This window comes from Neovison vison, chromosome 1 (genome assembly GCF_020171115.1).
Source record: "Neovison vison isolate M4711 chromosome 1, ASM_NN_V1, whole genome shotgun sequence".
Taxonomy (NCBI): domain Eukaryota; kingdom Metazoa; phylum Chordata; class Mammalia; order Carnivora; family Mustelidae; genus Neogale; species Neogale vison.
In genome coordinates, this window is record NC_058091.1 from 121,251,844 (window position 1) to 121,277,077 (window position 25,234).

The window sequence follows — 25,234 nt, forward strand, 5'->3', positions numbered from 1 at the left end:
TTTGGATTCCAAGTGCTAACAGAACTAGTTGCACTGAAGGCTAAAGAGCTAGCAATATGGCATGCAGGTCAGCATTGGAATAACCCCAAGATGCATGACAGACTCCAGGAACCACGATCACCCCCAGGTTTCCAGGAACTGGCTGGGAAACAGTGGCCCAGATTGGAGAAAGCTCATGTAACAGGGCTCTTCCTCCCACCAGCTTCTGCTTCTGCCCCAGAGAAGGGTCCACATGTTTCTGCCTGAAACAAGGAGAAGAGACACCTTGATTTAGGTGGAACAAAAATGCAAGGACACCTGGACAGTCACTCACCAGTCAGGTAAACAGATTTCCTCCAGTCTGAAATGCAACAAAGGAAACAGGTGAGCTAAGAACCAGAAGGTCTCCTTCAAAAAAGACACAGAAACGTCTAGAGAAAAAGCAGAACTTACTGAGATCTGCTTGGAGTTCTTCTGAAAGAAAGTGAGAAATGAGCATGAACCCCCATCTCTAAGAACAGCAAAGACTGCACCTGACAAACCCACAAATGCACATGTCAGTATCCTAGAAGTCATAGCTCCAGATCCATCGAGCCTCCACAGCTCCATGTCCTCTCTCGACCTCCTCAGCCACTTGCTCCAGCAAGGGCCCTCTGTCCACTTTTCCTCTGCACTGGCTGTCACACTCACAGACCGTAGCCACTGCCCTGCCTTACCTCTGGCTTTCAGTGCCTCCTCCTTTCCCCGCTGGTTCTCGTCCTTTTCCCTACGGAGTTTCTCCCATTCCATTCCTTCATCTCCTGGCACTTAGCAGTTTGTTCTTTCTTGGTGTAGTAGGCAGTCCCAAAGAGTAAGAATATCAACAAGGTCAGGATCACCATGAAAGCTGACATCCAGGGAAAAGTCTAGGGAAAGAAGTCCTCTGGGACCGGCCAAAAACACCGTCAGGAGCATGGCCCAGAACAATCCACCCAGCACACCCAGGGACTCCCAGTCCCTCCCTATGGCCCTACTGGGAGAGGGAAACAGCACATCTGGGATAAAAATGGCCATTGCTTTCTCTTGGCTCAGGATTGGGTTAAAAAGGAAGCAGGTCACATTTTCCAAAGAGCTATGTTTCACCACCAGCGCAGCCTCCACACTGAACAGCCCTTCAGCATTTTGGACATGAGTCTCAGAAATGTCAAGAATTTCTCTCCACTGAGGGCTCTCCACTGTACCTGGAGCTTTGGGAACCACCCCGACGCCTTACACACCACTCGGACCCCATCCTCCTCTGGCCCTGTGATGAGCACTGGAGCGGCAGAGCCCATATCTTCAAGAGAGTACAGGGAGGCCTCCTAGAGCCCAGGGATGCAAGCAAAGCCTTCCTGTGCACACCTCCAAGGGCAGCATTGCATTCTGGGGGCTCCACTGGGGAATGATCATGGCAGGGAGCAAAGGAGGGGTCCTACCACAAAAAAAAAAAAAAAAGAAGAAGGATCATGGGGACATGTGGTAGGCACAGAAGGCAGGTTTCTTCTCCCTAAACATGAGGGTGGGAAGTCCATTGTCCAGAGTGACAAAAGGAGGAATTTTCTCTCAGATTCCATCCTTCTCTGCTCTTCTCACCTCACATACTCTCCAGGTCATCTGCACATACACTGCCACTTGGTACATCACTTCACCTTCAAAAAATCTAACTACCTCCTGAGCATCCTCCCTAATATCCACATCCCTGAGGGTTACCTCTGCCTGAATTCCTCACAGATGCTTCAAAATCAAATCCTGAACAGGTTCATACTTGGTCCCATCTTTGATAGCCTGATGATGAAAACATTCCAATCCTTCAGCCTTCCTCACATCCAGCTCACCCTCGGCCACATACTGTTAGTGCCTTCACACACTGCTTCTAGGCTCCATCAGGTGACTTGGCTCAGCCACTGAGAGTTCAGGGAATATGACTCCAGCAGTGTTTGGAAACTGCTTTTGCCATTTACCTTGCCCTCTCCCATGTAATGGACATGTTCAGGCTAGCACTGCCTTCCTAGCTAAAGTTGTCCTAGACCAGCCAAGAGCCAGCTAAACAACACCCATGTAAGCAAACCAGCCAAGGTCCACTGTCAGGACAAATAAAAATTAAGGCAAAAAGGCTTAATTGTCCCTGTTGAAAATAAAGGAAGAAAGTCCCTTCCTTTTTTTTTTTTTCATCATTTATTGAGAAAACCTGTGACTGTGGGTGCTTTCTCTCTTCTTTGAAATGTACATAAGTCCACTGAAAAACACAGATAGGCCTTTTGACAGCTTTGTGATCCAGGAATGTCTTTCTCAAAGATCTGGGAAACTTCTCTTTGAACGGCTCACTCAAAGAAGACAACACCCCCCTCTCCTCCTTCCTGTGCCAGGGTATGGGCCTTACCTCAGTGGGCAACAGGATCCTTGTGTAAAACCACGTGCTGTTTTAAAAATGGGAGACTTAGTTTTTCTTCTGGATGAGGTCAACTAGCTAACATAGATGATCACCCTATTACTATGTAAATCTAGGGTGAACTATTTGTGACAGATGGTGCTGTCATGTCCACTTACTTGAGAGCTAGTAACCATCTATCCTGAGTATATATGTGTAATGAGCTGTGTCTGCACAGCTATGGAAAAGAGTGATTTTCTTTGTCTTTGCATCTCTTCAAAGATTGCCTATGATACACATCACATTTTGGTAAATCTAATTCTATAATTAAAGGGTTTTCTTTCCCACTATCTGTGTGAAGGAGATTTCTCAGAGATTTCCTTTTAATTATATTTCCCCAACATGACCAAAGATGCATGAGCAAGCCCAGTTAAGAGTAGCCGAATACTGCTACAAATGGCTAACAGACACATGAAAAAATGTTCAACGTCACTAGCCATCAGGGAAATAAATATCAAAACAACATTGAGGAGTGCCTGTGTGGATCACTGGGTTAAACCTCTACCTTCAGCACAGTTCATGATCTCAGGGTGCTAGGATCCAGCCCTGCACCTGGATTTCTGCTCAGCGGGGAGCCTGCTCCCCCCCACCCTGTCGCCTGCTGCTCTGCCTACCTGTGATCTCTCTCTCTCTCTGTGTCCAATAAATAAATAAAATCTTAAAAAAAAAAACACATTGAGGGGGAGGAGTCAAGATGCAGAGAAGTAGCAGGCTGAGACTACTTCAGGTAGCAGGAGATCAGCTAGAGAGCTTATCTAAAGATTGCAAACACCTACAAATCCAACAGGAGATCGAAGAGAAGAAGAACAGCAATTCTAGAAACAGAAAATCAACCACTTTCTGAAAGGTAGGACTGGCGGAGAAGTGAATCCAAAGTGACGGGAAGTTAGACCGCAGGGGGAGGGGCCGGCTCCCAGCAAGCAGCGGAGCAACAGAGCACAAAATCAGGACTTTTAAAAGTCTGTTCCACTGAGGGACATCACTCCAGAGGCTAAATGGGGTGAAACCCATGTGCAGTCAGTGTGGTCCCAGGTCCCGCGGGGTCAGGGAAGGAACGGGGGTGTCTGAGTGTCGCAGAGCTTGCAGGTATTAGAACGGGAAAGCCGGCTACAGAGGCAGAGCCGACAGTAAGCTCTCAGCTCGGGGTTACCTTGAACCGGTCGCAGACTCAGTGAGCTCGGAGCGTGGCTGGAGGCCAGGGAGACGGGAGTAATTGGGCGTTGTTCTCTGAGGGCACACCGAGGAGTGGGGCCCCGGGCTCTTGGCTCCTCCAGGCCAGAGACTGGGAGGCCGCCATTTTTATTCCCATCCTCTGGAAATCTACAAAAAGCGCTCAGGGAACAAAAGCTCCTGAAAGCAAACCCGAGAGGATTACTCAGCCGGGGCCCTGGTAAGGGCGGTGCAATTCCGCCTGGGGCAAAGACACTTGAGGGTCACTACAACAGGCCCCTCCCCCAGAAGATCAACAAGAAATCCAGCCAGGACCAAGTTCACCTACCAAGGAGTGCAGTTTCAATACCAAGGAGAGCAGCGGAATTCCAGAGAAGGAGAAAACAAAGCACAGAACTTATGGCTTTCTCCCCATGATTCTTTAGTCTTGTGGTTAATTTAATTTTTTTTTTCTTTTTCAATTTTCTTTCTCCTTCTGCTAAATTATTTTTTTTTAATTTTTATTTTTTTTCTCCTAATTTATTTATTTTCAGAAAGACAGTATTCACTATTTTTTTCGCCACACCCAGTGCTCCATGCAAGCCGTGCCCTCTATAATACCCACCACCTGGTACCCCAACCTCCCACCCCCCCGCCACTTCAAACCCCTCAGACTGTTTTTCAGAGTCCATAGTCTCTCATGGTTCACCTCCCATTCCAATTTACCCAAATTCCCTACTACTCTCTAACGCCCCTTGTCCTCCATGCTATTGGTTATGCTCCACAAATGAGTGAAACCATATGATAATTGACTCTCTCTGCTTGACTGATTTCACTCAGCATAATCTCTTCCAGTCCCGTCCATGTTGCTACAAAAGTTGGATATTCGTCCTTTCTGATGGAGGCATAATACTCCATAGTGTATAAGGACCACATCTTCCTTATCCATTCATCCGTTGAAGGGCATCTTGGTTCTTTCCATAGTTTGGCGACTGTGGCCATTGCTGCTATAAACATTGGGGTACAGATGGCCCTTCTTTTCACGACATCTGTATCTTTGGGGTAAATACCCAGGAGTGCAATTGCAGGGTCATAGGGAAGCTCTATTTTCAATTTCTTGAGGAATCTCCACACTGTTCTCCAAAGAGGCTGCACCAACTTGCATTCCCACCAACAGTGCAAGAGGGTTCCCCTTTCTCCACATCCTCTCCAACACATGTTGTTTCCTGTTTTGTTAATTTTGGCCATTCTAACTGGTGTAAGGTGATATCTCAATGTGGTTTTAATTTGAATCTCCCTGAGGGCTAATGATGATGAGCATTTTTTCATGTGTCTGATAGCCATTTGTATTTCTTGATTGGAGAAGTGTCTGTTCATATCTTCTGCCCATTTTTTGATGTGTTTGTCTGTTTCGTGTGGGTTGAGTTTGAGGAGTTCATTATAGATCCTAGATATCAACCTTTTGTCTGTACTGTCATTTGCAAATATCTTCTCCCATTCCATGGGTTGCCTCTTTGTTTTTTTGACTGTTTCCTTTGCTGTGCAGAAGCTTTTGATTTTAATGAAGTCCCAGAAGTTTATTTTCGCTTTTGTTTCCTTTGCCTTTGGAGACGTATCTTGAAAGAAGTTGCTGTGGCTGATATCGAAGAGATTACTGCCTATGTTCTCCTCTAAGATTCTGATAGATTCCTGTCTCACGTTGAGGTCTTTTATCCATTTTGAGTTGATCTTTGTGTACGGTGTAAGAGAATGGTCGAGTTTCATTCTTCTACATATAGCTGTCCAGTTTTCCCAGCACCATTTATTGAAGAGACTCTCTTTTTTCCACTGTATATTTTTTCCTGTTTTGTCGAAGATTAATTGACCATAGAGTTGAGGGTCCATATCAGGGCTCTCTACTCTGTTCCACTGGTCTATGTGTCTGTTTTTATGCCAGTACCATGCTGTCTTGGTGATCACAGCTTTGTAATAAAGCTTGAAATCAGGTAAGGTGATGCCGCCAGCTTTATTTTTGTTTTTCAACATTTCCTTAGCGATTCGGGGTCTCTTCTGATTCCATACAAATTTTAGGATTATTTGCTCCAGCTCTTTGAAGAATGCTGGTGGAATTTTGATCGGAATGGCATTAAAAGTATAGATTGCTCTAGGCAGTATAGACATTTTAACAATGTTTATTCTTCCGATCCAAGAGCATGGAATGGTCTTCCATCTTTTTGTGTCTTCTTCAATTTCTTTCATGAGTGTTCTATAGTTCCTCAAGTATAGATCCTTTACCTCTTTAGTTAGGTTTATTCCCAGGTATCTTATGGTTCTTGGTGCTATAGTAAATGGAATCGATTCTCTAATTTCCCTTTCTGTATTTTCATTATTAGTGTATAAGAAAACCACTGATTTCTGCACATTGACTTTGTATCCTGCCACGCTGCTGAATTGCTGTATGAGTTCTAGTAGTTTGGGGGTGGAGTCTTTTGGGTTTTCCATATAGAGAATCATGTCATCTGCGAAGAGAGAGAGTTTTACTTCTTCATTACCAATTTGGATACCTTTTATTTCTCTCTGTTGTCTGATTGCTGTTGCTAGGACTTCTAATACTATGTTGAATAAGAGTGGTGAAAGTGGGCATCCTTGTTTTGTTCCTGATCTCAACGGGAAGGCTGCAAGCTTTTTCCCATCAAGGATGATATTTGCTGTGGGTCTTTCATAGATAGATTTGATGAGGTTCAGGAATGTTCCCTCTATCCCTATACTTTGAAGCGTTTTAATCAGGAACGGATGTTGGATTTTGTCAAATGCTTTTTCTGCATCAATTGAGAGGACCATGTGATTCTTCTCTCTTCTCATATTAATTTGTTGTATCACATTGATTGATTTATGAATGTTGAACCATCCTTGTAGCCCAGGGATGAATCCCACCTGATCATGGTGGATAATCTTTTTAATGTGTTGTTGGATCCTGTTGGCTAGGATCTTGTTGAGAATCTTAGCATCCATATTCATCAGTAATATTGGTCTGAAATTCTCCTTTTTGGTATGGTCCTTGCCTGGTGTGGGGATCAGGGTAATGCTGGCTTCATAGAAAGAGTCTGGAAGTTTTCCTTCTGCTTCAATTTTTTGAAACAGCTTCAGGAGAATAGGTGTTATTTCTTCTTGGAATGTTTGGTAGAATTCCCCAGGGAATCCGTCAGGTCCTGGGCTCTTGTTTTTTGGGAGATTTTTGATCACTGCTTCAATCTCGTTATTAGATATCGGTCTATTCAGGTTGTCGATTTCTTCCTGGTTCAATTTTGGTAGTTTATATTTTTCCAGGAATGCATCCATTTCATCTAGGTTGCTAAGCTTATTGGCATATAACTGTTCGTAATAACTTCTGATGATTGTTTCTACTTCCTTGGTGTTAGTTGTGATCTCTCCCTTTTCATTCATAATTTTATGAATTTGGGATTTCTCTCTTTTCTTTTGGATTAGTGTAGCCAGTGGCTTGTCGATCTTATTGATTCTTTCAAAAAACCAGCTTCTAGTTTCATTGATACGTTCTACTGTATCTCTGGTTTCTCCCTCATTGAATTCAGCTCTAATCTTGATGATTTCCCTTCTTATGTGTGGAGTTGGTTTGATTTGTTGTTGATCCTCCAGTTCTTTAAGGTGTAGAGACAGCTGGTGTGTTCTGGATTTTTCAATTTTTTTGAGCAAGGCTTGGATGGCTATATATTTTCCCCTTAGGACCGCCTTTGCTGTATCCCATAGGTTTTGGACCGAAGTGTCTTCATTCTCATTGGTTTCCATGAATTGTTTCAGTTCTTCTTTGATCTCCTGGTTGATCCAAGCATTCTTAAGCAAGGTGGTCTTTAGCTTCCAGGTGTTTGAGTTCCTTCGGAACTTTTCCTTGTGATTGAGCTCCAGTTTCAAAGCATTGTGATCTGATAATATGCAGGGAATAATCTCAGTCTTTTGGTATCGGCTGAGTCCTGATTTGTGACCCAGTATGTGGTCTATTCTGGAGAAGGTTCCGTGTGCACTTGAGAAGAACGAGTATTCTGCTGTTTTAGGGTGGAATGTTCTGTATATATCTATGAGGTCCATCTGGTCCAATGTGTCATTCAATGCTCTTGTTTATTTATTGATTTTCTGCTTCGATGATCTGTCTAATTCTGAAAGAGGCGTGTTAAGATCACCTACGATTAGTGTATTCATATCAATATGACTCTTTATCTTGATTAACAGTTTTCTTAAGTAATTGGCTGCTCCCATATTGGGAGCATAGATATTTACAATTGTTAGATCATCTTGGTGGATAGTCCCTTTAAGGATTATGTAGTGTCCTTCTGTATCTTTGACTACAGTCTTTAGTTTGAAGGCTAATTTATCTGATATGAGAATCGCTACCCCAGCCTTCTTTTGAGTCCCATTGGCATGAAAGATGCTTCTCCACCCCTTCACTTTCAGTCTGCGTGTATCTTTAGGTTCAAAATGGGTCTCTTGTAGACAGCATATGGATGGGTCCTGTCGTTTTATCCAATCTGCAACCCTGTGCCGTTTTATGGGTGCATTTAGGCCATTCACATTGAGAGTGATTATTGATAGATACGTTTTTATTGACATCGAGTTACCTTTGAAGTCTTTCTTTCTGTAGACTGTCTCTATATTTCTGTTCAATGCTATTCTTTGGATTTTTCCTCTTTTATAGCACCCCCCTTAATATTTCCTGCAGTATCGGCTTGGTGGTTGCATAGTCTTTTAAGCCTTGCCGGTCTTGGAAACTCTTTATCTCTCCATCCATTTTGAATGTCAGTCTTGCTGGATAAAGTATTCTTGGCTGCATGTTCTTCTCATTTAGTGCCCTGAATATATCTTGCCAGCCTCTTCTGGCTTGCCAGGTCTCTGTGGACAGGTCTGACGTTATTCTGATGGGCTTCCCTCTGTAAGTAAGGAGCCTCTTTGCCCTGGCGGCTTTCAAGAGATTATACCTACAATTATAATTTCTCAATTTGACTATCAGGTGTCGTGATGTTTTTTTGGAGTGTATAATCTTGGGTGGAGACCGTTCAGCCTCTAGTACATGAACGCTGGTTTCATTCGTGAGATTCGGAAAGTTTTCATGAAGGACTTGTTCCACGACATCTTCTAGACTTTTTTCTTTCTCCTCCCCTTCAGGAATTCCAATAATTCTGACGTTGGAACGCTTCATGGCATCACTTATTTCCCTAATTCTGCTTTCGTGGGATCTAAGCTGTTTGTTCCAGGCTTCCTCCTGATCCTTTCTCTCTATCTGTTTGTCTTCCAGATCACTAATTCTATCTTCTGTCTCAGTTACCCTAGCTTTGAGAGAGTTTAGATTGGATTGGAACTCATTGAGAGCATTGTGGACCTCCTCCCTGGTAGCTTTAAGCTCCGCCCTAACATTGTGAACATCCTGTCTGGTCGCTTTCAGTTCGGCCCTAATCAATTCTGTTTGGTCATCCATGGCTTTCTCCAACCTAGCTATTGCCTGGATAATTGTTAGCCTGAATTCTCTTTCCGACATATTGTCTATGTTGATAGCCGTTAGCTCTATTGCAGAAGGTCCATCCTCTGTATTTTTCTTCTGTTGGGCATTCCTCCTCCTAGTCATTTTGGTGGGAGAAGACTGAACAGATGTAGCTGGATGTATCAACTCTGGTGCAGTCAAGGTGCACCCTGGAACACTTCCTGATCTCCGTCTCAGAGAGAAGCCTCAGTCTGGGTGCAGAAGCTGAATAAATTCCCCCTTGGACGCTGGCAGTGCAGGTTCCAAGTTAAAGACCCTGGGGGCGCAGGATCTTTTGCTCGTCCCCAAAGCCAAGGCAGTGGCGGCTGTCTGGGAGCTCCTGACCGCCAGAGAGGTTCCAAGCAGCGATCGCACACTGAGATTTTGCCGCCGGCCCGGGCTGGGAGTGCCCGGCTTGCGCGCACCTCTTTTCAGAGGTGGCTGTGAGTCGGGCGCGCGTCTGGGGCACTGAGAACGGGGCGCGGGTCCGTAAGCCGCAGGCTGGGCTTTTGCGCGCCTCTGTCCGGGGAAGAGCTTCGAGCGTGCGCGCCTTAGACTTTGGAACAATGGCCCGGGTCAAGAAGCGCCCCCGGGCCTTAGAAACCCAGGAGAGCTGGAGCGACGTGCACGCGCATCTCAAGCTTTGTGGTAGGGCTAGCGCGCGTTCTGCAGACCGGCGCGGCTCCCATCCCCTCACAGGAGCCGGAACCCCCGCGCTCTGGGGCGTGCTGGCGGCTTAGGGACCAGGAGCCGGTTTCTCCGCCGCACTCTCTCTGCCTCCGCGCCCGGGAGGCCGTCTGGGACCGGGGACTTAAGCCCCTATCCCTAGCCGCCCCGATTCCCACAATTTGCCCCCGCGATCCTTTGCTCTTTTGGAGTGCTTTCAACCAGTCTCCAAGTTAATGCTGGTCCCCAGACGCAGGGCACTCTCGCTCGTATCAGGGTATTACTTTTGCACCGGTCGCCTCTGGTGGCTCCCTCCCCCTTTTGTTTATCTTCCGATATCAGTCCGCTGTTCCATTCCGCTTTACCTGCTCACTGGCGTCTTCTACCCCTGTAGAGATCCAGACGTGTATAATTCTGATCTCAGGCTGATTTCATGGGTGATCAGAGTTCTTTGGTAGGTAATCAGCTCACTTTGGGGTACCAGCTGAAAAGACGCCTCTTCCTAGTACCCCGCCATCTTGTCCCCCCTCTGCTAAATTATTTTAACTTTTACCCTTTTCTTTTTTTTAACGTTTTTTAACTAGTTTATCTAACATATATATTTCTTTTCTTTCTCATACTTTATCTTTATTCATTTTCCCTTTTAAATTGTTTCTTTCTTTTTTTTCTTTGTTTTTTTTTCTTTCTGAACCTCTTTTTTCTTTCTCCCCCTTCACAATTTGGGTTCTCTTCTGATTTGGTTAAAGCATATTTTCCTGGGGTTGCCGGCCACCCTTTTAGTATTTTACTTGCTCCCTCATATACTCTATCTGGACAAAATGACAAGGCGGAAAAAATCACCACAAAAAAAGGAACAAGAGGCAGTACCGGAGGCTAGGGACCTAATCAATACATACATTGGTAATATGTCAGATCTAGAGTTCAGAATGACAATTCTCAAGGTTCTATCCAGGCTCGAAAAAGGCATGGAAGATATTAGAGAAACCCTCTAGGGAAATATAAAAGCCCTTTCTGGAGAAATAAAAGAACTAAAATCTAATCAAGTTGAAATTTAAAAAAGCTATTAATGAGATGCAATCAAAAATGGAGGCTCTCACTGCTAGGATAAATGAGGCAGAAGAAAGAATTAGCGGTATAGAAGACCAAATGACAGAGAATAAAGAAGCTGAGCAAGGGGCGCCTGGGTGGCTCAGTGGGTTAAGCCGCTGCCTCGGCTCAGGTCGTGATCTCAGGGTCCTGGGATCGAGTCCCGCATCGGGCTCTCTGCTCAGCAGGGAGCCTGCTTCTCTCTCTCTCTCTGCCTGCCTCTCCATCTACTTGTGATTTCTTTCTGTCAAATAAATAAATAAAATCTTTTTAAAAAAATTAAAAAAAAAAAAAAAGAAGAAGCTGAGCAAAAGAGAGACAAACAGCTACTGGACCATGAGGGGAGAATTCGAGAGATAAGTGACACCATAAGATGAAACAACATTAGAGTAACTGGGATTCCAGAAGAAGAAGAAAGAGAGAGGGTAGCAGAAGGTATACTGGAGAGAATTATTGGAGAGAATTTCCCCAATATGGCAAAGGGAACAAGCATCAAAATCCAGGAGGTGCAGAGAACCCCCCTCAAAATCAACAAGAATAGGTCCACACTCCATAACCTAATAGTAAAATTTACAAGTCTTACTGACAAAGAGAAAATCCTGAAAGCAGCCCGGGAAAAGAAGTCTGTAACATACAATGGTAAAAATATTAGATAGGCAGCAGACTTATCCACAGAGACCTGGCAGGCCAGAAAGAGCTGGCATGATATTTTCAGAGCACTAAACGAGAAAAACATGCAGCCAAGAATACTATATCCAGCTAGGCTATCATTGAAAATAGAAGGAGAGATTAAAAGCTTCCAGGACAAACAAAAACTGAAAGAATTTGCAAACACCAAACCAGCTCTACAGGAAATACTGAAAGGGGTCCTCTAAGCAAAGAGAGAGCCTACAAGTGGTAGATCAGAAAGGAACAGAGACAATATACAGTAACAGTCACCTTACAGGCAATACAATGGCACTAAGTTCATATCTCTCAATAGTTACCCTGAATGTTAATGGGCTAAATGCCCCAATCAAAAGACACAGAGTATCAGAATGGATAAAAAAACAAAACCCATCTATATGTTGCCTCCAAGAAACTCATTTTAAACCCGAAGACACCTCCAGATTTAAAGTGAGGGGGTGGAAAAGAATTTACCATGCTAATGGACATCAGAAAAAAGCATGAGTGGCAATCCTTATATCAGATCAATTAGATTTTAAGCCAAAGACTATAATAAGAGATGAAGAAGGACACTATATCATACTCAAAGGATCTGTCCAACAAGAATATCTAACAATTTTAAATATCTATGCCCCTAACGTGGGAGCATCCAACTATATAAACCAATTAATAACAAAATCAAAGAAACACATCAACAATAATACAATAATAGTAGGGGACTTTAACACTCCCCTCACTGAAATGGACAGATCATCCAAGCAAAAGATCAACAAGGAAATAAAGACCTTAAATGACACACTGGACCAGATGGACACCACAGATATATTCAGATAATTTCCTCCCAAAGCAACAGAATACACATTCTTCTCTAGTGCACATGGAACATTCGCCAGAATAGATCACATCCTGGTCCTAAATCAGGACTCAACCGGTATCAAAAGATTGGGATCATTCCCTGCATATTTTCAGACCACAATGCTCTGAAGTTAGAATTCAATCACAAGAGGAAATTTGGAAAGAACACAAAAACATGGAGACTAAACAGCATCCTTTTAAAGAATGAATGGGTCAACCAGGAAATTAAAGAAGAATTGAAAAAATTCATGAAAACAAATGATAATTAAAACACAACAGTTCCACAAATAAGTGAAACCATATGATAATTGACTCTCTCTGCTTGACTTGTTTCACTCAGCATAATCTCTTCCAGCATAACAAATAGCATGGAGGACAAGGGAGTTGGAAATTGGAAGAGGAGGTGAACCATGAGAGACTATGGACTCTGAAAAACAATCTGAGGGTTTTGAAGGGGCAGTGGGTGGGAGGTTGGGGGAACCAGGTGGTGGGTATTATAGAGGGCATGGATTGCATGGAGCACTGGGTGTGGTGCAAAAACAATGAATACTGTTATGCTGAAAATAAATTTTAAAAAAATTTTTAAAAAACAAACAGTTCAAAATCTGTGGGACACAGCAAAGGCAGTCCTGAGAGGAAAATATATAGCAGTACAAGCCTTTCTCAAGAAACAAGAAAGGTCTCAAGTACACAACCCAACCCTACACCTAAAGGAGCTGGAGAAAGAACAAGAAAGAAACCTTAAACCCAGCAGAAGAAGAGAAATCATAAAGATCAGAGCGGAAATCAATGAAATAATTCAAGCAGAGAGAGTTGATTGTCATATGGTTTCACTTATTTGTGGAACATAACAAATAGCATGGAGGACATGGGGAGATGGAGAGGAAAGGGGAGTTGAGGGAAATTGGAAGGGGAGGTGAACCATGAGAGACTATGGACTCTGAAAAACAATCTGAGGGTTTTGAAGGGGCAGGGGGTGGGATGTTGGGGAAACCAGGTGGTGGGTATTGGAGAGGGCACGGATTGAATGGAGCACTGGGTGTGGTGCAAAAACAATGAATACTGTTACACTGAATAGAAATAAAAAATTTTAAAAAAAAGAAATCAATGAAATAGAAACCAAAAAAAAAAAAAAATAGAGTAAATCAACGAAACTAGGAACTGGTTCTTTGAAAGAACTAATAAGATTGATAAACCCCTGGCCAGACTTATCAAAAAGAAAAGAGAAAGGACCCAAATAAATAAAATCATGAATGAAAGAGGAGCGATAACAACTAACACCAAAGAAATACAGACAATTATAAGAACATACTATGAGCAACTCTATGCCAACAAATTTGACAATCTGGAAGAAATGGATACATTTCTAGAGACATATAAACTACCACAACTGAACCAGGAAGAAATAGAAAGCCTGAAAAGACCCGTAACCAGTAAGGAGATTGAAACAGTCATCAAAAATCTCCAAACAAACAAAAGCCCAGGGCCAGATGGCTTCCTGGGGGAATTCTACCAAACATTTAAAGAACTAATTCCTATTCTCCTGAAACTGTTCCAAAAAATAGAAATGGAAGGAAAACTTCCAAACTCATTTGATGAGGCCAGCATCACCTTGATCCCAAAACCAGACAAGGATCCCATCAAAAAAGAGAACTATAGACCAATATCCTTGATGAACACAGATGCGAAAATTCTCACCAAAATACTAGCCAATAGGATTCAACAGTACATTACAAGGATTATTCACCACGACCAAGTGGGATTTATTCCAGGGCTGCAAGGTTGGTTCAACATCCGCAAATCAGTCAATGTGATACAACACATCAATAAAAGAAAGAACAAGAACCATATGATACTCTCAACAGATGCTGAAAAAGCATTTGACAAAGTACAGCATCCCTTCCTGATCAAAACTCTTCAAAGTGTAGGGATAGAGGGCGCATACCTCAATATCATCAAAGCCATCTATGAAAAACCCACCGCAAATTTCATTCTCAATGGAGAAAAACTGAAAGGTTTTCCGCTAAGGTCAGGAACACGGCAGGGATGTCCATTATCACCACTGCTATTCAACATAGTACTAGAAGTCCTGGCCTCAGCAATCAGACAACAAAAGGAAATTAAAGGCATCCAAATCGGCAAAGAAGAAGTCAAATTATCACTCTTCGCAGATGATATGATACTATATGTGGAAAACCCAAAAGACTCCACTCCAAAACTGCTAGAACTTGTACAGGAGTTCAGTAAAGTGTCAGGATATAAAATCAATGCACAGAAATCAGTTGCATCTCTCTACACCAACAACAAGACAGAAGAAAGAGAAACGAAGGAGTCAATCCCATTTACAATTGCACCCAAAACTATAAGATACTTAGGAATAAACCTAACCAAAGAGGCTAAGAATCTATACTCAGAAAACTATAAAGTACTCATGAAAGAAATTGAGGAAGACACAAAGAAATGGAAAAACGTTCCATGCTCCTGGATTGGAAGAATAAATATTGTGAAAATGTCTATGCTACCTAAAGCAATCTACACATTTAATGCAATTCCTATCCAAGTGCCATCCATTTTTTCAAAGAAATGGAACAAATAATCCTAAAATTTATATGGAACCAGAAAACACCTCGAATAGCCAAAGGAATATTGAAAAAGAAAGCCAAAGTTGGTGGCATCACAATTCCGGACTTCAAGCTCTATTACAAAGCTGTCATCATCAAGACAATATGGTACTGGTGCAAAAACAGACACATAGATCAATGGAACAGAATAGAGAGCCCAGAAATCGACCCTCAACTCTATGGTCAACTAATCTTTGACAAAGCAAGAAAGAATGTCCAATGGAAAAAAGGCAGCCTCTTCAATAAATGGTGTTGGGAAAATTGGACAGCCACATGCAGAAAAATGAAATTGGACCATTTCCTTACACCACACACAAAAATAGACTCAAAATGGATGAAGGATTCAATGTGAGAAAGGAATCCATCAAAATTTTTGAAGAGAACACAGGCAGCAACCTCTTTGACATCAGCCACAGCAAGATCTTCCTAGGAACATTGCCAAAGTAAAGGGAAGCAAGGGCAAAAATGAACTATTGGGATTTCATCAAGATCAAAAGCTTTTGCACAGCAAAGGAAATAGTTAACAAAACCAAAAGACAGCTGACAGAATGGGAGAAGATATTTGCAAACGACATATCAGATAAAGGGCTAGTGTCCAAAATCTATAAAGAACTTAGCAAACTCAACACCCAAAGAACAAATAATCCAATCAAGAAATGAGCAGAAGACATGAACAGACATTTCTGCAAACAAGGCAACCAGATGGCCAACAGACACATGAAAAAATGCTCCACATCACTCGGCATCAGGGAAATAAAAATCAAAACCACAATGAGAGATCTCCTCACACCAATCAGAAGGGCTAAAATTAACAAGTCAGGAAATGACAGATGCTGGCAAGGATGCAGAGAAAGGGAAACCCTCCTACACTGCTAGTGGAAATGCAAGCTGGTGCAACCTCTCTGGAAAACAACATGGAGGTTCCTTAAAATGTTGAAAATTGAACTACCCTATGACCCAGCAATTGCATTACTGGGTATTTACCCTAAAGATACAAATGTAGTGATCCGAAGGGGCACATGCACCTGAATGTTTATAGCAGCAATGTCTACAATAGCCAAACTATGGAAAGAACCTAGATGTCCATCCACAGATGAATGGATAAAGAAGATGTGGTATATATACACAATGGAATACTATGCAGCCATCAAAAGAAACAAAATCTTGCCATTTGTGATGACGTGGATGGAACTAGAGGGTATTATGCTTAGCGAAATAAGTCAATCGGAGAAAGACAACTACCATATGATCTCCCTGATATGAGGAAGTTGAGATGCAACATGGGGGATTAAGGGGGTAGGAGAAGAATAAATGAAACAAGATGGGATTGGGAGGGAGACAAACCATAAGTGACTCTTAATCTCACGAAACAAACTGAGGGTTGCTGGGAGAGGGGGATTTGGGAGAGTGGGGTGAGGTTATGGATATTGGGGAGGGTATGTGCTACGGTAAGTGCTGTAAAGTGTGTAAACCTGGTGATTCACAGACCTGTACCCCTGGGGATAAAAATATATTATATATTTATGTTTTAAAAAAATAAAAAATTTTAAAAAATAAATAAATTTAAAAATAAAATGTCAATACTGCCTAGAGAAATCTATACGCTCAATGCCATCCCAATCAAAATTCCACCAGCACTTTTCAAAGAGCTGGAAGCTAAGCAACCTAGATGAAATGGATGCACTCCTAGAAAACTATAAACTACCAAAATTGAATCAGGAAGAAATTGACAACCTGAATAGACTGATATCTAGTAACGAGATTGAAGCAGTCATCAAAAACCTCCCAAAAAACAAGAGCTCAGGACCTGACGGATTCCCTGGGGAATTCTCCCAAACGTTCAAAGAAGAAATAACACCTATTCCTGAAGCTGTTTCAAAAAATTGAAGCAGGTATGTGCTTTTGGGTAAATTGGAAGGGGAGGTGAACCATGAGAGACTATGGACTCTGAAAAACAATCTGAGGGGTTTGAAGTGGCGGGGGGGTGGGAGGTTGGGGTACCAGGTGGTGGGTATTATGGAGGGCACGGCTTGCATAATGAATACTGTTTTTCTGAAAATAAATAAATTGGAGAAAAGAAAAAAAAAATTGAAGAAGAAGGAAAACTTCCAGACTCTTTCTATGAAGCCAGCATTACCCTGATCCCCAAACCAGGCAAAGACTCTACCAAAAAGGAGAATTTCAGACAATATCACTGATGAATATGGATGCTAAGATTCTTAACAAGATCCTAGCAAACAGGATCCAACAACACATTAAAAAGATTATCCACTATGACCAGGTGTGATTCATCCCTGGGCTATAAGGATGGTTCAACATTTGCAAATCAATCAATGTGATAGAACAAATTAATATGAGAAGAGAGAAGAATCACATGGTCCTCTCAATCGATGCAAAACATGCAATCCTAAAATTTGTAGGGAACCAGAAGAGACCCCGAATTGCTAAGGAAATGTTGAAAAAAGAAAAACAAAAGTGGGGGCATCATGTTGCCTGATTTCAAGTTTTATTACAAAGTTGTGGTCACCAAAACAGCATGGTACTGGCACAAAAACAGATACATAGACCAGTGGAACAGAGTAGAGAGCCACGATAAGACTCACAACTCTATGACTGACTAATATTCGAGAAAACCGGAAAAAATACCCAGTGGAAAAGAGACAGTCTCTTCAATAAATGGTGCTGGGAAAATTGGACAGCTATGTGTAGAAGAATGAAACTTGGCCACTCCTTTACACATACACAAAGATGAACTCAAAATGGATAAAAGACCTCAACATGAAGCAGGAATCTGTCAAAATCCTAGAGGAGAACATAAGCATTAACCTCTTCAACATTGGCCACAGCAATTTCTTTCAAGACATGTCTCCAAAGGCAAAAGAAACAAAAGCAAAAATGACCTTTGGGGATTTCATCAAGATCAAAAGCTTATGCACAGCAAAGGAATGTCAACAAAATAAAGAGGCAACCCACGGAATGGGAGAGATATTCGCAGATGACACTCCAGACAAAGCGCTGGTATCCAAAATCTATAAAAAACTCCTCAAACTCAACACACACAAAACAGACAATCATATCAACAAATGGGCAGAAGATATGAACAGACACTTCTCCAAAGAAGACATACAAATGCCAACAGACACATGAAAAAAATGTTCATCATCATTAGCCATCAGGGAGATTCAAATCAAAACCACATTCAGAATCCTAGAGGAGAACATAGGCAGTAATCTCTTCGTTATCAGCCACAGCAACTTCTTTCAAGATATGTCTCCAAAGGCAAAGGAAACAAAAGCGAAAATAAACTTTTGGGACTTCATCAAAATCAAAAGCTTCTGCACAGCAAAGGAAACAGTCAAGAAAACAAAGAGGCAACCCACGGAACGGGAGAATATATTTGCGAATGACAGTACAGACAAAAGGTTGATATCCAGGATCTATAAGGAACTCCTCAAACTCAACACACATGAAACGGGCAAACATATCAAAAAATGGGCAGAAGATATGAACAGACACTTCTCCAGTGAAGACATACAAATGGCTATCAGACACATGAAAAAATGTTCATCATCACTAGCCATCAGGGAGATTCAAATTAAAACCACATTGAGATATCACCTTACACCAGTTAGAATGGCCAAAATTAACAAAACAGGAAACAACATGTGTTGGAGAGGATGTGGAGAAAGGGGAACCCTCTGACACTGTTGGTGGGAATGCAAGTTGGTGCAGCCTCTTTGAAGAACAGTATGGAGATTCCTAAAGAAATTAAATATAGAGCTTCCCTATGACCCTGCAATTGCACTCCTGGGTATTTACCCCAAAGATACAGATGTCATGAAAAGAAGGGCCATCTGTACCCCAATGTTTATAGCAGCAATGGCCACGGTTGCCAAACTATGGAAAGAACCAAGATGCCCTTCAATGGACGAATGGATAAGGAAGATGTGGTCCATATACCCTATGGAGTTTTATGCCTCCATCAGAAAGGATGAATACCCAACTTTTGTAGCAACATGGACGGGACTGGAAGAGATTATGCTGAGTGAAATAAGTCAAGCAGAGAGAGGCAATTGTCATATGGTTTCACTTATTTGTGGAGCATAACAAATATAATGGAGGACAAGGGGTATTAGAGAGGAGAAGGGAGTTGGGGTAAATTGGAAGGGGAGGTGAATCATGAGAGACTATGGACTCTGAAAAACAATCTGAGGGTTTGAAGTGGCGGGGTGGGTGGCAGGTTGGGGTACCAGATGGTGGGTGTTATAGAGGGCATGGATTGCATGGAGCACTGGGTGTGGTGAAAAAATAATGAATACTGTTTTTCTGAAAATAAATTAATTAATAAAAAAAATAGAAAAAAAATAAAGATTAAGAAACACCATTAAAAAAACACATACACATTCGGATACAACCTTACCAGTTAGAATGGTCAAAATTAACAAGACAGGAAACGAAAAGTGCTGGAGAATATGTGGATAAAGGGGAACCCTCTGGCACTGTTAGTAGGAATGCAAGTTGGTGCAGCCATGTTGGAAAACAGTGTGGAGATTCCTTAAGAAATTAAAAATAGAGCTTCCCCATGACCCTACATTGCACTCCTGGGTATTTACCCCAAAGATACAGATGTCGTGAAAAGAAGGGCCATCTGTACCCCAATGTTTATAGCAGCAATGGCCATGGTCATTAAACTGTGGAGAGAGCCAAGATGCCCTTCAGCAGATGAATGGATAAAGAAGATGTGGTCCATATACACAATGGAATATTGTGCATCCATCAGAAAGGACGAATATCCAACTTTTGTATCAACATGGACAGGACTGGAAGAGATTATGCTGAGTGAAATAAGTCAAGTACAGAGAATCAATTATATGGTTTCACTTACTTGTGGGGCAGAAGGAATAACACGGAGAACATGGGGAGTTAGAGAGGAGAAGTAAGTTGGGGGAAATTGGATGGGGAGATGAAACACGAGAGTCTGTGGAGTCTGAGAAACAAACTGAGGGTTTTGGAGAGGAGAATGGGGGGTTAGGTGACCCTGCTGTTGGGTATTATGGAGGGCACATGGAACACTGGGTGTGGTACATAAACAATGCATCTTGGAACACTGAAAATTTGTTTTTTAATTTTAAAAAGTCATTATATGTTGAAAAATGTTAACATTTCAGATATATTGGGTTAAATAAAATACTAAATTTTTTTAAATCTAATGATGATAACTAACATAACATAATAAAAAAAGGGCAGCTAACTACATGAGCACTGGGTGTTATATGCAACTGATGACTTATTGAACTCTACATCTGCAATTAATGATGTACTATATGTTGGATAATTGAATTTAAATAAAAAAAAATTAAACTGGAAAAATGAAGAGAAAAAGAAGAAGCCAAACCAAGCCTACATCAGCTAAATTCACTTAATGCCCAAGTTAAATAAATAGCTATCTGCCACTGAGAGCTCTGTACTGTGTGTTACACAGCATCATGACAATTGGGAAATAACATATAATTATCAATATTTCTACTACAGTTAAACAATTGGCAAAAGAGAAACCCTAAGATTCTCTGTAGTCCCCTCTTCCCCCTTCACCTATCACCAAATCTACTGACTCATTGGTGTCTAGTTCCAAACCTCTCTGAAGTCAAATATCTCCCAGCCCAGAGACCCCACATGAAGTCGGAGAGCCAACCTTCCTCTGTGTAACTACGTTCATGCCTTCAGTCTCCTCACCTTTCATCTATCCTCCCTCACACTGTCAAAGCAAATGACCCACCCTACACCACTCTGTTTAAGATTTCTTCACCTCTACATTCAAATTCTGTTACATAGCACAAAAAGCCTTCTATACTCTCACATCTGCCTCTCCTCCACTAAACAGCTGTCCATTTCTCCCCAGTTCCCATTCCTGCACTCCCAAGGGAACACACACTCCAGCCCCAGGACTGTATGGTTAACTCTTCATAACCACAGTCACCATGCTTTCTGTGCCCCTCATAGTCCAGACCACAAGCCAAAGGCCCTTTGGAAGAGACTGGTGATCCCAAGTACCTTCTCAAGTATGTGCTACTCACAAAAGTTTCCTGATCAATCTCTTCTCTGTGCACCTGGTCCAGAAACACCTGTTTATGTCAGGGTTCTCACCTCTCCCCACCCCACTATTCACATCTCTCACCAACCACGGGGCCTCCCTGTGTGCCCAACACATCTGCCACATGCCTAACTCGGTTATATCATATAGCTGTTCTTATGCTTGGAACTCTCACCCCCAGATAGCCACTTCTCCAAATGCCTACTCACCACTACCTAACACCCTCTATAACCCAACTGCTTACACTTTTATTTGTTTTTAGAAAATAAACTCTACAGAGCAAGGATCATGGTTTGGTTCAGTAATGCCTCCAGGTATCCACAAAGGGAACTGACACTTCATGGGGATTCTATATGCACACTGAATTAATGAATAAGTGAAGACACCTCCTTTCCTTCAGCTGTAAAATGAGGGGCTGATTTACGTGGCCCCAAGTTTGTTCCCAGCTCCAATACTATAGCACCCTAAATATAGATCAATGACCCACCTGCCACCTTCAGCTCTAAACTGGCAGATTCATAGAAGCTTCCCTTTCTGAAGCAGCAGGTATATAGCCCGTTGTCAAAAACCTGAACCTTGTGGATGTGAAGAATGGCCTCTCCCCAGGTGAGAAATTCCTTCACCAGTGAGGTCCACCCTGTGTACTGGGCCAACTGCGCCTCTCTCTGCTCCTGCTGGTTTTAACAGATGAACACTGCTTCTGAGAAATTTGAGCAGAACCACCGCAGCTCCATGTTCTCCACATTCATGGTTGGGAACACACAACATGGCAGCATGATGTCCCCATCCAGAGCTGCTGCAATAGGTTCTGAGGAGTCAATCACCACAAACTCCTCTGTGGACACAGACATAAGGATGAGAAATCAGGAGAGATGCAGGACAGGGAAGGGAAAACACTGTCAGGTGGGAGGCCCAGACAAGTGGGGTAAGTGTCAGATAGGAAGTCTTGACCTGAAGGACTCAGCTTTAACCACTCTGTACCTAGGCAAGATTCTTTTACCACATACTTGAGACCCAGCAATGATGTCAAAGAGACTTCCTCAGCGGCCTGTCCTCCTGACTCCAGGCCCTTCCATGAAGGACTCTCTAACTCAGTGGTTCTAACTTTCCACAGGCATCAGAATCACCAGAAAGTCCTGTGAAACACAGAAGGCTGGGCTCCACCCCCAGAGCTCCTGGTTCAGTAGGTTTGGGTGGGTCTAAGAATGTGTATTTCTAAGGGGGTGGTGGGGACTCTGTAACTAATGTTCCAGGGACCACACTCAGATCCATAGCTCTAACCTGCCTCCTCTTAGGACAGGACTGAAAACTGACCACAAAACACCTGTGGCCTAGGTGGGAACTCTCTGCTCATTCAGCCAACTCAGGAACTTACCCACACCTATTCCTAAGTTAGATTTTTGTCCCATATCTTAGTACTCTGGTGAATTACATTTGCACTAAACCTAGAGTTCACAGCTATTTCTGTTAAAGCCTGCCCCACTCCATCACCTATAGGTTGAAAATTACTACTTCTTACAACAAAAGTTTCACTTCACTGCTGCACCCCTTCACAGTCTTTGGTCTTCTGAGAACTGATGGACATGTCACAACAGGACACTTCTCCAAGAAACACCCATGCTGGACCTCAGAAGAGTGACTTCTCACCCCTTGTGCCACTCAACTTTGGCTGACTCACTATATGCCTCACCTGTGGGATAAGAGTGACTACACTCCCTGTGACTATTCTCTCCCAAACCTCTGTGCATGACTCTTTCAATCCACAAGCAAAACCATGTCCCTCCTCTACTCAAAGCCCTGCAATGGCTTCACAGTTCCCCATATGGCCCATAGGCCCTATAAGGATGACCTGACCATGCTCTCTGACCCCCCAACCCTTGCTTCTCTCCCTCTCCCTCACTCTGCTACAGCCAACACTAACTTCCTTGGCTCCCTGAACGCACAAGCACACTTCCAGGTTTGCTCTGGCTGCTCCACATGATTGAATCCCTCAATCCTGGGTGATCCTCACAGGATAACACACTGCCTCCACCATGCTTCATCCCATCTTACTACCTACATTGGCCACCTTATAGAGCATTACAACCAGCCCACAGCCCTCCTGCATCTCTCCCTTCCACACTCTCCTCTATTTCCCTGTCCCATGCTCTCCACTCCTCCATCAGTCATACATAGTACAGGTTTGTGGTATTTACTACTCCCTGTCACCTGCCAGAATGAGCTCTGTGAAGAGAGATACTCTGTCATTTTGTACATAGAGTAGCACCTAACACACACTGGACACACTGTCAGTATTCATGGATGTAATGAATTAATAACAAAATAAGTGGTTAGATACCAATAGAGACAGGGAACAAGAAATAAGGGGAAATTCATTTTCTACTTTTCTTAGTGAAATTCACATTTTTTACTTTATAAGACATAAACTCATTAGAGAGCTGTTATGCTGCCCTGCCCTTATTTTACAGTTCTGGGATTGTCCTTATGTGTTTAATTTCAAATAACAGTTGGGGCATCTCCAGAATCTGTCTAGAGCCAGGGCCTCCACCAATAGCCATCTGTCCTGATGAGACACCAGCAGAGCTCCAGGGGCTCTCACCCACCCCTGGGACATATAAGGAGGGGGAGAGGATACACTCACCTGCAGAGCCCCCAGCAGGCAGCTGCAAGAGGAGAAGCAGGGAGGGGAGATGGGCGAGCAAAGAGCCCCTGCAGCAATCCTCCATCTCCTTAGAGCTGGGGAGACACAGGACAGGAGGCAGGTGAACACCTCCAGAAAGGAGGCAGGGCCATCCCACAGCTCTGGGCCTCAGAGCAGACAGCAAGGCTCAGGGCTGGCAACAGTCCCCAGCAAGAGCACAGCCTTTCCTACAGCTCAGTGTGCTGATGGGTGGGAGCCCCACAACCCTGATGCCAAGAAAGCCCACCCAGCCCTTTGGAAACATTCCCAGCCTGCTCAGCCCACAGGACCAGACCCCTCCCACCTCAGCACAGGGGCCCTTTCCATGCCTGCATGAGTCATAGGCCACCACAGAGGCCCAGGGACACAGGGCCCAGACACAGACCCCTCACAATGAATAACATGCCAGCTTCTGCATGCTTTCCTTCTCCTGATCCCTCAATATGACCAGGGAATGACTGAGAAGTATAAGAGTCAGATTACATTCTCCTAAAGGACACTGTGGATCCCACCACACACACCCTGTCCTGCAGTTCCCTAGCATTTTCCTGTTTGGGACCAATGACCTGGCCTTGCTCCCAGCAAAGTCCCTCTCAGCCCGTGTTCACTTTTGATTGTTCTGAATGATCTGCTATATTTGTTTTGAAACAAAGACTGACCTTGAAACAAAGACTGATGCATCAATGCATGCAATTTCTACCCAGATATCTGGCCAGAAATATTAAAACTCTGGGTAAACCCAGGACTTCTGGATATACCTAAACACATCCCATGCTGTCATCCCCAAATGTGCATTTCTGACAATATCCACTTAGAGTCAGGAGTATTGGGAAAACCCATCTTCATTGAAAAAATAATGAATGCACAAGGACCAATATTAGCCTGTAGGTCCATCCCCCACTGCCACCAAATTTCCCTGCCCAACAGGGAGTCTCCTTGGGGCCTGAGAGACATTAGGGGAATTTTATACAAGAACAGAAGGAAAAAAACTAATTTATTGAGTACCTAGTAAGTGCCAGGACCTGGGCTACACAAGTTGTTCTTATGACACTTCATTCTCACACGTGCAACAGAGATGTAGGAAGACATGAGCCTTGCCATCTAATAAGCCTTCATCCAGGAACTTTCTAGAAGAAGGAGGTCTGGAGCTGCACCAACACTGCCCCGCACACACCCCAGTCCTCAAGCCCAGCCCAGCCCCCAGCTCCATACAACTCAGTGAGAGAGATTAGAAGGAAGGGGACCTTGGATTCAACAATGGCCCAGCATGATTGAGCCAGAAAGCTTATCTCCCTTGAATGCTGGCCCTTGGATCCCTTGTTGGAAGAGGAGGGAAAGGAATGACAAAGCACAGGGAAGATTTTCCTGAAGGACACTGGAAAGACACCTGGACACATTGCAGGAAAGACACCAAACAGCAAACTTCACTCCCCTCACCCACACACTGCCAGCTCATCAGGCTCACAGTCCAACTATTTGTTAACAAACACTA

The 25,234-nt window shown here is 43.1% G+C and overlaps 1 pseudogene; it reads right to left on the minus strand.

Annotated features, from left to right (window-relative positions):
• Window positions 1-286: 286 nt before the first annotated feature.
• LOC122911268 lies at window positions 287-23,788 on the minus strand (annotated as a pseudogene).
• Between the last annotated feature and the right edge of the window lie 1,446 nt (window positions 23,789-25,234).